The 15,158-nt window shown below is 39.7% G+C and overlaps 1 long non-coding RNA gene across 1 annotated transcript in view; it reads left to right on the top strand.

Moving 5' to 3' along the window:
- The window catches only part of LOC140156367 (uncharacterized), a 31,398-nt gene extending 24,103 nt beyond the window's left edge, over positions 1-7,295 (top strand). Inside the window, exon 3 of the long non-coding RNA XR_011859538.1 lies at positions 7,171-7,295. This is a non-coding gene — a long non-coding RNA (uncharacterized lncRNA). The remainder of the gene's footprint in view (positions 1-7,170) is intronic.
- Positions 7,296-15,158: the final 7,863 nt, after the last annotated feature.

Genomic DNA, 15,158 nt, shown 5'->3' with positions numbered 1-15,158 from the left:
CCCTCTATCTCTCTATCGTGGTTGGTTGGCTACAAGCCACCCTCTGTCTGCATTCCTGGTATGTGCCGCCCCTCTATCTCTCTATCATGGTTGGTTGGCTACAAGCCACCATCTATCTGCATTCCTAGTATGTGCCGCCCCATGGTTCGGTTGGCTACAAGCTGCCTTTTATCTGCATTCCTGGTATGTGCCGCCCCTCTATCTCTCTATCATGGTTGGTAGGCTACAAGCCGCCCTCTGTCTCAATTCCTGGTATGTGCCGCCCTCTATCTCTCTATCATAGTTGGTTGGCTACCGGCCGCCCTCTGTCTGCATTCCTGGTATGTGCCGCCCCTTTATCATGGTTGGTTGACTACAAGCCGCCCTCTATTTGCATTCCTGGTATGTGCCGCCCTCTATCTTTCTATCATGGTTGGTTGGCTACAAGCCGCCCTCTATCTGCATTCCTGGTATCTCTCTATCAAGGTTGGTTGGCTACAAGCCGCCCTCTATCTGCATTCCTGGTATGTGCCGCCCATCTATCTCTCTATCATGGTTGGTTGGCTACAAGCCGCCCTCTATCTGCATTCCTGGTATGTGCCGCCCCTCATCTTCTCTCTATCAAGGTTGGTTGGCTACAAGCCGCCCTCTATCTGCATTCCTGGTATGTGCCGCCCATCTATCTCTCTATCAAGGTTGGTTGGCTACAAGCCACCATCTGTCTGCATTCCTGGTATGTGCCGCCTCTATCTCTCTATCATGGTTGGTTGGCTACAAGCCGCCCTCTATCTGCATTCCTGGTATGTGCCGCCCCTTGGTTCGGTTAATCTATCTCTCTATCAAGGTTGGTTGGCTACAAGCCGCCCTCTCTCTGCATTCCTGGTATGTGCCACCCTCCTCTATCTCTCTATCATGGTTGGTTGGCTACAAGCCACCCTCTGTCTGCATTCCTGGTATGTGCCGCCCCTCTATCTCTCTATCAAGGTTGGTTGGCTACAAGCCGCCCTCTGTTTGCATTCCTGGTATGTGCCGCCCCTCTATCTCTCTATCATGGTTGGTTGACTACAAGCCGCCCTCTATCTGCATTCCTGGTATGTGACGCCAGGGCCGTAGCAAGGTTGAAAAATGTGGGGCGGCCATGACAAATGTGGGGCGGCCAAAATACAAATATATGCCCAAATTGAAATAAAGATATAAAGAAAAACATAACAAATTTCTCAAAAAGTGGTGCCATGGCATCCCGGCCGCCCGCTTGCACGGCCCTGTGTGACGCCTCTATCTCTCTATCGTGGTTGGTTGGCTACAAGCCGCCCTCTATCTGCATTCCTGGTATGTGCCGCCCCTTTATCTCTCTATCATGGTTGGTTGGCTACAAGCCGCCCTCTATCTGCATTCCTGGTATGTGCTGCCCCTCCTTCTCTCTATCAAGGTTGGTTGGCTACAAGCCGCCCTCTATCTGCATTCCTGGTATGTGCCGCCTCTATCTCTCCATCATGGTTGGTTGGCTACAAGCCGCCCTCTATCTGCATTCCTGGTATGTGCCGCTCCTTTCTTTCTTTTTTTTTTTTTTCTTTCTTTTTTCTCTTTCTTCCTTTCTTTCTTTCTTCTTTTTCTCTTTCTTTCTTTCTTTCCTCTTTCTTTCTCTCCTCTTTTTCTCTTTCTTTCTTTCTTTTTCTCTTTCTTTCTTTCTTTTTCTTTCTTTCCTCTTTTTCTCTTTCTTCCTTTCTTTCTTTCTTTTATTTCTCTTTCTTTCTTTCTTTTTTCTTTCTTCTTTCCCTTTTTCTTTTTCTTTTCTCTTTTCGTAGCCCTTTTTTTACCCAGGCTAGGCGCCCCAAAGCCTCCCCCAAACACGCGCATGGACTTGGAGCAATATATCATGCACATTTCCTTGTAATTGGTACAGCGTACATCTCCCGGGGGTGCCACTCATATACCATTGCATGTTGTCATCACTGACCAGACACTTTTATTTTTCACCCAAAACACTGACATGCCCAAGGGCTGAAAGGTAACCCTTACCACTGACCTGCTATGAAAAAAGGATACCCAAATCACTGACCACAGCCATGGTGCAATTGTGCAAACAAAGGTACCCATATCACTGACCTTACATGTCCCAATGACCCTTTTCACTGACGAAGGTAGAAAGCAATATTTACCTAGTGTATTTCCAATCCCTAATACAATTTCTGTTATAATATGAAATAGCCTGGAATATCATCCTTAACACAAAATTGTGGTCATACACAACAAACAAGCTGCAATCATTTCATTGGTATCCAATTAGTACAAGTACATCCTGGGAAGATCATACACCAACAGGTTATTTGTAGTGGAAAAGTTTTATTTCCTATTCTTGGCAATAAATACATGAACCATATTAAATTCACAATACTTTTGCATGATGTATAATCCATCTTGGTCATTTGTGGTGTATGATCCCTTGGGATGATCACAGTTTTCAATGACTAAAGTACACACAGAAATTGTATGTGCTGAATTTTGCACCCTCTGGACTGGTGTGTTTTTGAATGGTACACAACCCGCGCCCCCGCGGCACACAATCGGAAGTAGAAACCCGGGAGTAGAAAGCAAGAAACATCAGCAAAAGCGATGAAAACGTGATTCATTTTCTTAATAAGCGTAGCTATTTACTATTTATTTCAGTGCTGAATCCGGGCCGAATCCATGATCCGCGCTAAGCTCTGAAATCTGAAATATAAAGCACTTTTTTTTTTTTTTTGCGGGTGACAAACAGCGATGGCAAATGTCACTTCACGATTTCCAAAAGGCATGGTTCCTGTCATATCTGGTTCAGCAGTCAAACGTATGTCGTAATCCATTCCGATTACACAGTATCTGTACCTTGTACAAAATTAAGTAGTCTCTACGCCCGTCTCTCACGCAGCCCGCTCGGCAGCATGCACAAACATCACCGAGTTTTAATCATGGTACAAGACCGGGCACAAGACTAATATATTACACTTACAGACCCGGAAGTAAGAGTTGTTTACAATCAGGAACGAAAACAGCGGCTGACGTCAAATGCTGGACTTTGATTTTTCATGAACCCAAAATGCCGACATATCTATTGTAAAAAAGGTACCCTTTTTCCAGGGAACACCAAAATTGAGACCCTTTTCTTTTTTTTTTTGGGACGTGGCCTATGCTTAAAAAGATACCCTTTTACTGCGAAATTTTGGTCGGTGATGACTTCATTGACGGTTCAACTGGCACCCCCGGGGTACATCTCCAAAAGTTGGCCCTATGATATGAAGAAGTTTTCCCTCATTGTTATACACATGAACTGCAGGTGAATCTTTGTATTGATAGGCACTGGGTTGGTGTGTATAGTTAGTACATCCTGACACGATGATATGACCTTCTGGGGTGAGCCCCAAGTGGCACGGTGCAATGAACGTGCGAATAGTTTTCTCACATTTCTTGTCTTTGTATACGCTAATAATGCCATGTTTTTTGTCATGTATTGAAGACTCACAGACAAACAATCTTCCATTTTTGTCTGTTACTAAGTCCTGAAAGATCTTATAGCTTGATTCATTGATGTACGTAGTAAACCCTTTTGGGTTTTTGATTGGATCAAACATCATCACTTGTGACTTTGATGTGATCAGGTAGGATCCGTCTGTATCCATTGCAATTCCATCTATCGATGAATTATAAGGCGTATGTACTGTAGTTAGCACTTGTCCATCGAGTCCAAGTATATGGAGCTGAAATGTAGGTGACTGGTGTGTCCTTGTACTTATAGCAATAGATTTATCAGTAACCAAGACTTTACAGTTATAGTGTCCGGCACCCTGAAGTGGAATCTCTTTCACCAGAACCAAGTTGGCGCAGGTCTTAAACTGACCAAGTATGCCCATCTTGTAAATCAATTCATCGATAGGCTGATATTTCACCACTGCAAGATCCTTGTCGGCTGATTCAGGGTTCAACTTGCTCAGATTTGTTAGGATGTTGGAAAGGGATGCGTATGTGGTAACCAAGTCGTGTTCCGACCCGCTTTCTGTGAGTTGGCGAGTCATATTCAAGACATACTCCAATTTCTGTTTCATATCATTGAGTTCCTCGCTGTTCTTTTCTATCTCGCTTTTCCGCTCTATTTCAGTTTGACATAAGTCATGCGTGATTCTGATACTATACTCTCGTACCATGATAAGAATCTGATTCTTTAGTTCATCAGTCAACCACATATGATCCGATTTGGATTGTTTGATCCTAGCTTCCAAGTCGCAGATCAATTTCTTGTTTACCTCTAAAGCAGCGTTAACCTCACCCTGGACATCTTCACAACATTTCGCTAGCTTCTGAAGATCTGTCCCTCGTTTCTCAGCGATGGTCTTCAGGTCCACATGATTGTGCTGGGGTTGTGGATGATCAATTGCGATGCACTCTCTACATATCGGTATATCGCATGTCTCGCAATGGTACCGCAAATTCTCACCTTTGTGTTTAGAGCACACTTCTTGCTCAGGTAGATTAGGCATGGTAAGCTTTCCGGATTTGAGCTCATCAAGAGTTTGTACTTTGTGATCTTTGAGCACTCGTATGTCCTTGTGAACCATAACACATTCAATACACAGAAAGTCATTACAGTCGGCACAACGAGCTACTGCAGGATTACTCTTTAATGCACTGCATGATGTACATTTAGTAATGGTGTCTACTGAATCAAGTCTTCGTTCAAGGGAGTGCTTTTCTTTTAGTTTAGTGATGAGAAAATTACTCCTGAAAGACTTCACACCACCAGGAGGCAGTGGAAAAGTTTCGCGACAGCTTGGGCATGATATCGCATCGGTAAATTTTGACGGATCCTTCTTGGCGGCACTTTCAGCCCAACTGGTTAAACATATTAAACAGAATGTGTGTAAACATGGCAGTGCTTTGGGTTTATCAATGATGGCGTAACAGATGCCACACTGGACGAGATCAGTGCTGTTTGAAGAGGTTTGGCTTGGGTCGAGTAGCTTTGAGTCGGCCATGTTGGTAACAGACAAGTTGGTGTGTGGTATGAGTTGTGAAGTAGCCTGTACAATGTGGGAAGGGCTGCTGATTGGTGTGAACTTTGACCGTTGATAAGTGACACTGGACGATAAAGGGAAAATTGGCATGTGTCCCGAGCTGTTCCCTTGTTACATATAATTAAAATGTAGGCCTAAATGTTATAATTGAAAATTGAAACAAAATTAACAAATTCTCTTGATAATCTATAGAATTAAAGTGCATGTTGTAAAGAGACATGTCATTGTCAAGAGGTTGTAACAGGGCCGTGACACTCGTATTCAATCCCTGTATAAAAAATGAAGTCACTTCGCCGGCAGTTTGAGTGACGGTTGCTATGCCGGTTGCTATGCATCCAAGTGCACAGCCTAAAACTTACATACTTGTGAATGGCTATGATGCGCGTTACTGCTTTATTGGTCAAAAGGACTTATCCTGTATTTGATTGACGGTTGCTGGGGAATCCAAGTGCAGCAATAGTCTTAGTTCCAGACCGGCAAGTACAGGTACGATTGTAACATAATTTGAACGTATGTTTATTTGTTTTAAAAAAGAAATACCCCTTTCATCAAATTTTATGTTAGTAGAGAGAACATTAGGTCCATATTTTACTTGTTTTATTGAATTTCGAGCTAATTTTATGTATGAAATATGCACATTTAGACCGCTACGGTACAAACGACAGTCCGTCTTGATCAAGTCTAACATCGTCAGGCTAAAATCTCCTCAATCTTGAACGACTGTCGAGGAAGTCTATTTCGAGCTATTTTTCCAAGATGGCGCCCATCGACTGCCAATTATTCGGACCCTTTCCGGCAAAAATACAGCTTATTTAGCAAGTCTCATCATGGGGTCATCGGTTATAATATTTTCCTATCATATTGAGGTAACTCCTTAGCTACTTGGTTTTTCACAATATGATAGTAATGGAAAGAAACGACCAATTGTTCGCCGTTTTTCGCCATTTAATTTTGTTTGAAACGATGACGTAAACATGCATCGACTCTTCCACAGAAAATACACTCCTACACGTACAGGGGTACAGCAATGCCATCACATGCATGATCGTGCATTGGCTGTGTGACTGACTTCCTTTGCGCAAACGAGTGGCTTATCCTATAGTATATTAGTACTCGAGAATCCTTGGTTGTAAAGGGAGATTTTTGTCAAGAGGTTTAGATGTATTTTTATCCTTTTTAGATTTAGAAAAGGCTACTGTAATAATATTTTGTATCTGATTATTCTGATATCACATTTGATAATACAAAATAGAATCTGTGTATTTGGGTACTAAATAATAATGTGTATTTAATAATAATTGTTTACACAGTGTGATAGATGTATTTAAAGATAGTGGATTTTTGAACTTGTGTGTCGTTGTCCTTTTAGGCTAGAGATAAGCAAGTTTGTTTTTGTTTTTCTCTGAGTACATCTTATTGTTTGTTATTGATTTTCCATCTTTAATATTCATTTCTTAGGGAACAAAAACCAGGAAATGGGAGGGGGAAAGGGAAGAGGAAGGGGTCAGCTTCCTTACTAACATAGGACTTATTCAAAATTTAAAAAAAATTCGCCTGGAGGCTGGAAATAGGTCATTACAAAGTTTGGTCAAAATTCTTGTGAGTGTCAAGGACAATAATGTCAAATGTCATCCAGGGGTCATACATTTTTTGAGGACTTTTCAGGAAATGGCTCAGATTAAGCAACATTACTTGCTGGAATAAATTTTCAGTATGAAATTTTGTATTTCCTGGAATATCAGTGGCATATGTGACATTATGGGGTTTGCAATCACTTGTTCAGAGCAAATAATGCATTTCTGTGAATGCTCAAGTCATGGGAGGCTAATGCACCATCGGTGCTCCTGTTTTATACATAATATTTTGTTGTTTCTTGCTTCCTGCATTTCATAATTGCCTCCTCTGGCCTGGTATATCGACTGTTCAGTGCCAGAAGTGGGTAAGTTTAATAATTGCCCTGTGAATACTTGGCAATTTACACAGTATATTGTACTTATCTACACATGGCAGCTACAAATTGTACTTACCCACTTCTGGCACTGAGCAGTTGATATATGTAGGATCACACATGTACTCAAATACTATCTGTGAAGACCAGATCCTGATGGAGCTACAATGTAATGAAATGTGTGTATTGTTTTTTCAGATTTTTCAAGATGTCATCCCGCAAGAGAAAGCTACAGTCTGATCCTGGAAGTGATACATCTCTATCCAAGAAGAAGACCAAACATGGCAAGAGACCAAGGAGCTTGTTTGAAAAACCAAATAACAGTGGTGTGTATTCTATAGTGGAAACTCATTATAACGAAGTTGTCAGGGACAGAGAAATTAGTTCTTTATATCCAAATTTTGTTATATCAGGGTTGTAAAAACAATAAACAACAAAAGAATTTTGTATCTTGGTTCTGGAAAAAGACTTCTTTATAACAGGGTTTTTCTTGTATTTTGTTATAATGAGGTTTTACTGTATATAATTCAAGTACAGAATACAACAGATCTGTTCATTCTTTCTTATAAACTATAACACCCTAAATAATTCAACCAAATTTAATTTTAGCTCAAGAGCAAGGTAGCATAAATGTGCTTTAACACATGTATTTATTTTTAAAAAAAAGGAAAATTTGAAGCAAAAACAAAAGCTGACACTTATAATTTGAGATCAAATCAAAAAGCCTAGTTTGCATATTATGTCCTGTCATCCAGACCAAAAATGCTGTACTGCACAGGTCAGCAACTAATCATGCTGCGCCTTTGCCCTGACATCAGACGCAAACTATTATTTTTAATTTTTTTCTTTGATTTTAACATGAAAGTGTGATAAATGTAAGGAAGAGGCTGTTTAATTTGGCTACCATTCTAAAATGTGCAATAGCTGTGAGGATCATTGTGCTGGTAAAATATATGTGACCATCCACGATAAACCCAGTGTAATGTCACAATTTTTATTATCTCCAGAAAACAAGCTTTTTTATGTACGATTTCCGTCAAATTTTAATTTTGTTATTCTTTATTCAAAATGTTGAAATAATATTTAATAGTAAGGGTTGCTGTCCAATAGTGTCCATATTAAGCTGACATAACAAGGTAAAGTGAAAGAAATCCCACTGGTTATTATGGCCATTTAACATGTAGTTCTATTTGAGGACATAAGGTCATAGTAAAAAAAATATGACTTTATGTCGACCTTTGCTCTGTTGACCTACGAAGACAACAAATTTGGCCGATTCCATTTAGGTGCAAGTTAGTACATGCGTAAACATTACAAATATGCAACAACAAAAAATCAGGTTTGAAAAAAATGAACCAATTTCATATTATAAGATCACGCATGGCTCTAACTACAGGCCTACGATACGGTTTTGATAGTGTCTCCATGAAATGAACCATTTTGACAATATGTGTACATCCATATCAAAACGATGCACTTATCGGCTGCTACATGTGTCTCATTTCACGTTATAGGTAAGAATAAATATTACCAGACTCAATAAGCGGAGGTAACTTCAAATCATCCCCAAGTCACATGGTTATAAGGAATGTATTATGTTCTCTGTATTCCTAAACCATGTGACTTGATTTGAAGTGACCTCCACTTGAGATGAGTCTGGTATTTATTCCTAGCTACTTTGTGAAATGAGACACATGTAGCAGCCAACAAGTGCATCCTTTTGATATGGATGTACACATATGTTTTTGAGGAGGGAGGGAAAGGAAAAGAGAGATGGAGGGGCAGGGGCACTAACTTTTAGTGTGTGTTGGGGTTGTGTGTGTGTGGGGGGGGGGGAGTCCAAAGCAAAAATGCAAACAAATCAGGTGTTTGAAGAAAATGAACCAATTTCATATTATAAGATCGTACATTATGGCTTTAAAATGATATATCACTTGTCATAGCACCTTGGGAAACAGGTGCTCAAAAATCAGGTTTACTCTTGAAATTCATTTGTTTTCTACTGATTTCTATAATGCTTATTGGTCCATATCTCTGAATAAGCACTGGTAACTTTCCACTCTCTTCGTGGTGGATGGTCACATATAGATTTCAGTACTTAAAGGTGGGTGACCTGATTGACAGCCTCATCCCCCCAATTTACCCTCATCAAAATGCAGATTTTGGTATCAGGTGAAAGCTCATATTTTTCTCATTAACATTAGGCATTCCAAATCTGTATATTTCCGAAGAAATCGTCAAAAAACTGTCAAATTAGTCTCAAATATGGTATACCATAATTTTGACTAATTCAGCAGTTTTTTGATGATATCTTCGGAAATACACTGACTTGGAACTCCTAATTTCAGTATGTTAATAAGAAAAATAGGATCTTTCATTTGATATCAATTTTTTACATGATCATGATGATTATCATTAATAAAAACACTGTAGACTACCAGTTTTACGCTGTATTAAATGTCAGTAATTCCATGAAGAATTAGTCGCATTTACAATGAAAATTTACATGATCTTTTTGCATGAATGCTTGAAAGGGACAACAGATTATGTTATACCTAAGTTTTAAAGAATTTGATTTTCCAAATATATCAGGTCACCTTCCTTTAAAAAGGTGGGTCAAACAGGACCACGATCAATTTGTGAAGCAGTTAGACAAACAATTTTACATGAACCCCGTATGGAAGACACAACCTTAATCTTCCACACAGGGAGTATGAATATCAAATAGGGTTACCTGAATGAGTTACATTTGAAATCTACACACCCTGAAATCTACACAATCTGTATGGGAGATTGAAGTCATGGCGTCTACAAGGGGTGTATGGATTTCAACTGGAATAGCCCAATATCTCCGCATGTGTCTTTGAACGTTTTAATTTTTAGCGGTCTTTCGTATGTGTTCTTTTATTATTCTGCAGATGAGAATGATTTGGACTTGGAAGATGACACTGACAATGATCCTGATTGGATTGCAGAAAAACAATCAAATGCTTTGTCTTCAGACATGTCAGAGGATGAAGATGACAATAATGCAGCAATTGATACGGATGGGGTGTCGACAAAGAATGCAAAAAAGGGAAAGAAAAGGGAAAAGGAGTGTGAGGATGAAGTACAGACTGATACAAAGAAGGGGAGTAAGTCTTGTAAAAAGAAGAGATATAGATATGAGAAAAAAACTTGTGATAAGTGCATGAGAGCTCAAACTAAGATGAGGGTCCATCAACGTGGACATGTAGAAGATGAAAAATGCCAGACTGTGAATGGTCCGTTTAAGTGTTCGAAATGTGTGAAATACTATGATGATATCCATAGGTTTGACATTCATAAAAGATTCTTTTGTCCACTCCATGATAAAGGGAACAGTGGCAGTGCAGAAAAAGATGAAGCTAGTCCAGTTGCGGCACAGGCGAGTGGAAATGACGAAAAATTCAAATGTGATTCCTGTGAAGCTCAATTTCAAAGTTTCTCTGATTTCAAAGCCCATTCGGCCAGCCATGTCCTTACAAGAAAGACAAAAACCCACACAAAACCCCACAGATCTGTGAGATGTCCAAAATGTAGTTTGGTATTTAGAAGTTTTCGGTATCTTCAAATTCACAATACAAAAGTCCATTCTGGCAAAGAGTTGCAAGTTTTCAAATGTAATGTTTGTCAGAAAGAGTACAATCACAAGAGTGCACTGGCAAGTCATGTTGGGTACCATCATAGGGAAAGAACTTTCCGGTGCCGATTTTGTGATCTGGTTTTTCCATCACGCGCAACAACAATATGCCACGAACGGAATAATCATGATATTTCTACTAGGGCAAAGTCTGTATGCGAATACTGTGGGATGGTGTTAATGTTAAACACGAAACATCGACATATCAAAAAATATTGCCCTATGAATCCAAACAGACAGCAGAAACAAAAGAAGCAGCAATCTGCAAAGGATGATATGCCATCTGGTAGCAATGTAACCTCAAGAAGGAATGTTGCACAGCTAACATCATCTAAATCACAACGTCTTGGATCACCAATGTGGGTTACTAGCAGAATACCTGAATCTGAATGTTATGAATGTAAGAAGTGCTGCATATTGTTTGAAAGCCGAAATAATTATGCTATACATAAACAAACTTGTCAAGAGGTAACGCAAGAGGAAAGCAGTAATCATACTGGCAATGAGAATCAGAAGGAAAAGGAAGTCTACGCTTGCAAGGCTTGTCCAGAGATATTTTGTGATATGTTGCAATTACTTGTGCACGAAGCTTCAGAGCACAAGTTGCTGGTTTGTACAGATTGTAATGAAACCGTCCCAGATGAAGAGACCCTAGAGATGCATGTAATGCTTGAGTGTCCTGAGCGATACAGACTCTTCTCAGATAAGAAGACTCCAAGAGATGTAGCCATGGTAACAGAGGCAAACAATGAGAGAATAGAGATTAACCAAGACTCATCTGGAACCCATGACACATCTGGAAATCCAGACGACACACTCTTCTCAAATAAGAATATTCCAAGAGACGTAGCCATGGTAACAGAGGCAAACAATGAGAGAATAGAGATTAACCAAGACTCATCTGGAAACCATGACACATCTGGAAATCCAGACGACAGACTCTTCTCAAATAAGAAGACTCCAAGAGATGTAGCCATGGTAACAGAGGGAAGCAATGAGATAATTGAGATACACCAAGATTCATCTGGAAATCCAGTCGACAGTGTATCTAGATCATGTACAGGTGCAAGTACTGATGAGAGTGTAAGAAAGCAAATGAATGCATTGCTTGGAGAGGTTAAACAAAATCTATCTGAAATAGCAGCAGAAATATCTGCATACAACAATGAAAATGATAGACAAAGTCTATCTGGAATCGCAGAGGAAATGTTTTTAAAAAATGATGAAAATGATAAACAAAATGCATCTGGACTCGAAGAGGAAATTCCTGTAAAAAATGATGAAAATGATAAACAATATGCATTTGGAGTAGTAGCAGAAATGTTTGTAAACAACAATAAAGATGAAATTAGCTATGGCAAAAAGAAGAAAAGCAATCGCCCAGTTGCCACCTGTAAAATATGCAACAGGGGACTTGCTTCCGAACACTTAAAAAGACATGCAACTGCACATGCATTGGATCATCAACGGCAATCTATCAATGGCCAATTTGCATGTCCACATTGTTCAAAACGATATGCAGTAAAACATAACCTATATTTGCACAAAAAGTTATTCTGTTATCATGATCAGCCAGATTCAAAGGTAGATGGTTGTGAGTTAGATCCAGCAGTTGGACTTGAAACTCTTCCTGTCTGCAACATTTGTTTTGCAAGATTTGACAATTTGGAACTTTTAAGTCTACATAAAATGATCCATGTTGTTCATGTCAAACCAAATCGGAGTTACTTTATAAGTAGTACTACCAGTACAAGTGGAGAAATGGATATTCAAATTGATCATGCATATAGTCAAAGAAAAGAGGCAAAAGAAGAAGAAATAATTTGTGATCGTTGCAGCGTGGAATTTTCTTCTGCAGAGGCCTTGAAGGAGCACCAGAAACGTGTGGCATTGACTCAGCCAAAGTACCCCCATATGTGCCCATGTTGCTATAATGTGAGACCCAAAAGACCAGTGATAAAAAGTGAATGTCACTTTTTGCAGCACAAAAAGCAGTTCAAATTTCTGTGCGAGTTCTGTGGACAGCATTTTGACAATCAAGGAGATCTTCTGAGACACATAAAGCAATGGCATGACTATCTAAACAAGAAACAATGCCCTGGGTGCCATAGAATATTCAGTCATCAAAACTATATGCAGCATGTTGAGTATAATAAGAAAGAAGTAGAGCGTTTAAACTGCAAATGTTTGTCATGTGGGGAAGTATTTGATAGCGTGGAAATGTTAGACGAACATGCAAGTAACGAATTTGAGAATAATTGCGATATTTGCTGTCAACATAGTTTTCCACCATTTCACCACATAAAGCATGTAGAGGAGTTTCACAATGTTAGTGCAAAAGGACGATCAAAGAAACTTCAAAATTTGTGCAAGCATTGCGATAAGGTGTTTGATAAAGCTAGCTTGCTATCGGCCCATGTGAAGAGTGTATTGGAAGAAGAATCATCAGATAGCCTTTTGTGCTCATGGGAATTTAAGTACTCGACCTGCTTGCATTGCGGAATGGTTTTTACAAACCATTCCGATTACAAACTTCATAAGTATATTTGGAGGTATGATTGTAACATATGTCATAAGCATTTTCAAAATAATGCACGTCATCGGAATCATTTTCAGCAACAGACTCATCTACAGAATTATGTCACAGAGGCAAGCACCAGATCCTTATTTTTAAGTTGCAAGTATTGTGGGCACAACTTTGATACAGTTACAGACAGGCAGAATCATGAACTGAAAATTACCCGTCGAAAGCTGAGCTCCCGTAAATTTCCATTATCATGCCAAGATTGCGGCGAAACACTGGCTACAATATGTCAGTTGTATATTCATAAAACAAAAACAAGACATATGCAACAGAATCTAGTTTCATGTAGATTCTGTCGTTTGCAATTTGAACGAGTTAAAGAAATAGGAGGTTTCCGCGGGCATTTCAGGACATTTACCACTGATTACAAATGCATGTGTGGTGCCAAAATGATCAACTCATGCCATAAGAAATGCCACGATAAAATACATCAGGAAGAGTGGCGGAAAGAGGAGCTAGAGAAGATGGAAAAGAGGGAAAAGAAGCAAGAGAAGATGGCAGAAAAAAAGAGGGAAAAAGAACGAAGGATAAAAGAGGGAGAGCAAATGGTGTACACATATGGGCCTATGACTGTGGGACATGCTCTGGAGAAGAGGGCAAGAGGGAGAGTGCAGATGGTGGAAGCAAATAAGCAGAAGACACAGGGAGAGCAATTGGTGTACTTGTACACATATAACACCACAAGAACAAATCTAGAGGAGGAGAAGAGAAAGAGAGAGCAGATGGTGGAAGAGAATAAGAGGAAAATGGAGCGAGAGATGGTGAAAGAAAATCAAATGAAACAAGAGTGTGAGCAAATGATGAGAGAATTTCTTGAGGAGAAAAGGAAAAGGGAGCAGATGATGATAGAGAAGAGGCGAGAGCGGATGGTGGAAGAGAATGTGAGGAAAATAGAGGGAGAAAAGATGGCGAAAGAAAGTAAAAGGAAAAAAGATCGAGAGCGATTGATGAGAGAAATTCTGGAGGAGAAAAGGAAAAAGGAGGGGAAGCAGATAATGGAAGTGAATAAGGGGAAAAAAGAAGCAGAGCATCCAAACATCGATAACATCAAACCCAAAATTCAGTGTGATTATTGTGGTACTGAATTCAAAACCCGTATGGGGGAATTGAGACACAATAAGAAAGGAAAGGCATACAGTTATAAGATGAAAGCCAGGTGCAGTGTGTGCAACGTAGATCTTGCACACTGTCAAATTGCTATGCACAGGGATCATGCTATAGGTGGAAGCAAAGGCAAGACTTGTGGATATTGCCTCAAAGACATTTCAACTGAATATATATACAGACTTCATGATCATCGGAAGTTTCTAGGCAAAGTTTACCTCTGCAGCTGCGGAGAAAAGTTTCAGGGGACATGTCAGAAGGAACTTCATGAAGCTAGTGACAGGTTCGTATGCAATAAGTGTCATAGACATTTCACAACATATGAGGACCTAATGAAGCATTTGATAAAATACAATAATGTGAATGTTGTGAGTACAACGGATGATACGGCAGCAGATAGTAGGACTGGATTGTCAAGTCAAATGTCTTTAATAAAAATCCCAAAATGGGATACCATTCAAAAGGAAGGAAAGACACTTTATGTTTGCCTACTTTGTGGAGAAGAGGTCGCAACGCCCCAAGAAAAAAGTGAGCACAAGTTGATCTTTAAATACGAGTGTCCTCAATGTAAGAAACACTTCAAGACTCAACTTGCAGCTACTCGCCATTTCACGTTGGTAGAGCATGACATCCCAAAATGGGATACCATTCAAAAGGAAGGAAAGACACTTTATGTTTGCCTACTTTGTGGAGAAGAGGTCGCAACGCCCCAAGAAAAAAACGAGCACAAGTCGATCTTTAAATACGAGTGTCCTCAATGTAAGAAACACTTCAAGACTCAACTAGCAGCTACTCACCATTTCATGGTGGTAGAGCATGACATCCAAAGTTCCATTG

Source organism: Amphiura filiformis, chromosome 7, assembly GCF_039555335.1.
Source record: "Amphiura filiformis chromosome 7, Afil_fr2py, whole genome shotgun sequence".
NCBI classification, from domain to species: Eukaryota; Metazoa; Echinodermata; class Ophiuroidea; order Amphilepidida; family Amphiuridae; genus Amphiura; species Amphiura filiformis.
This window is presented reverse-complemented; position numbering and strand designations above follow the sequence as displayed.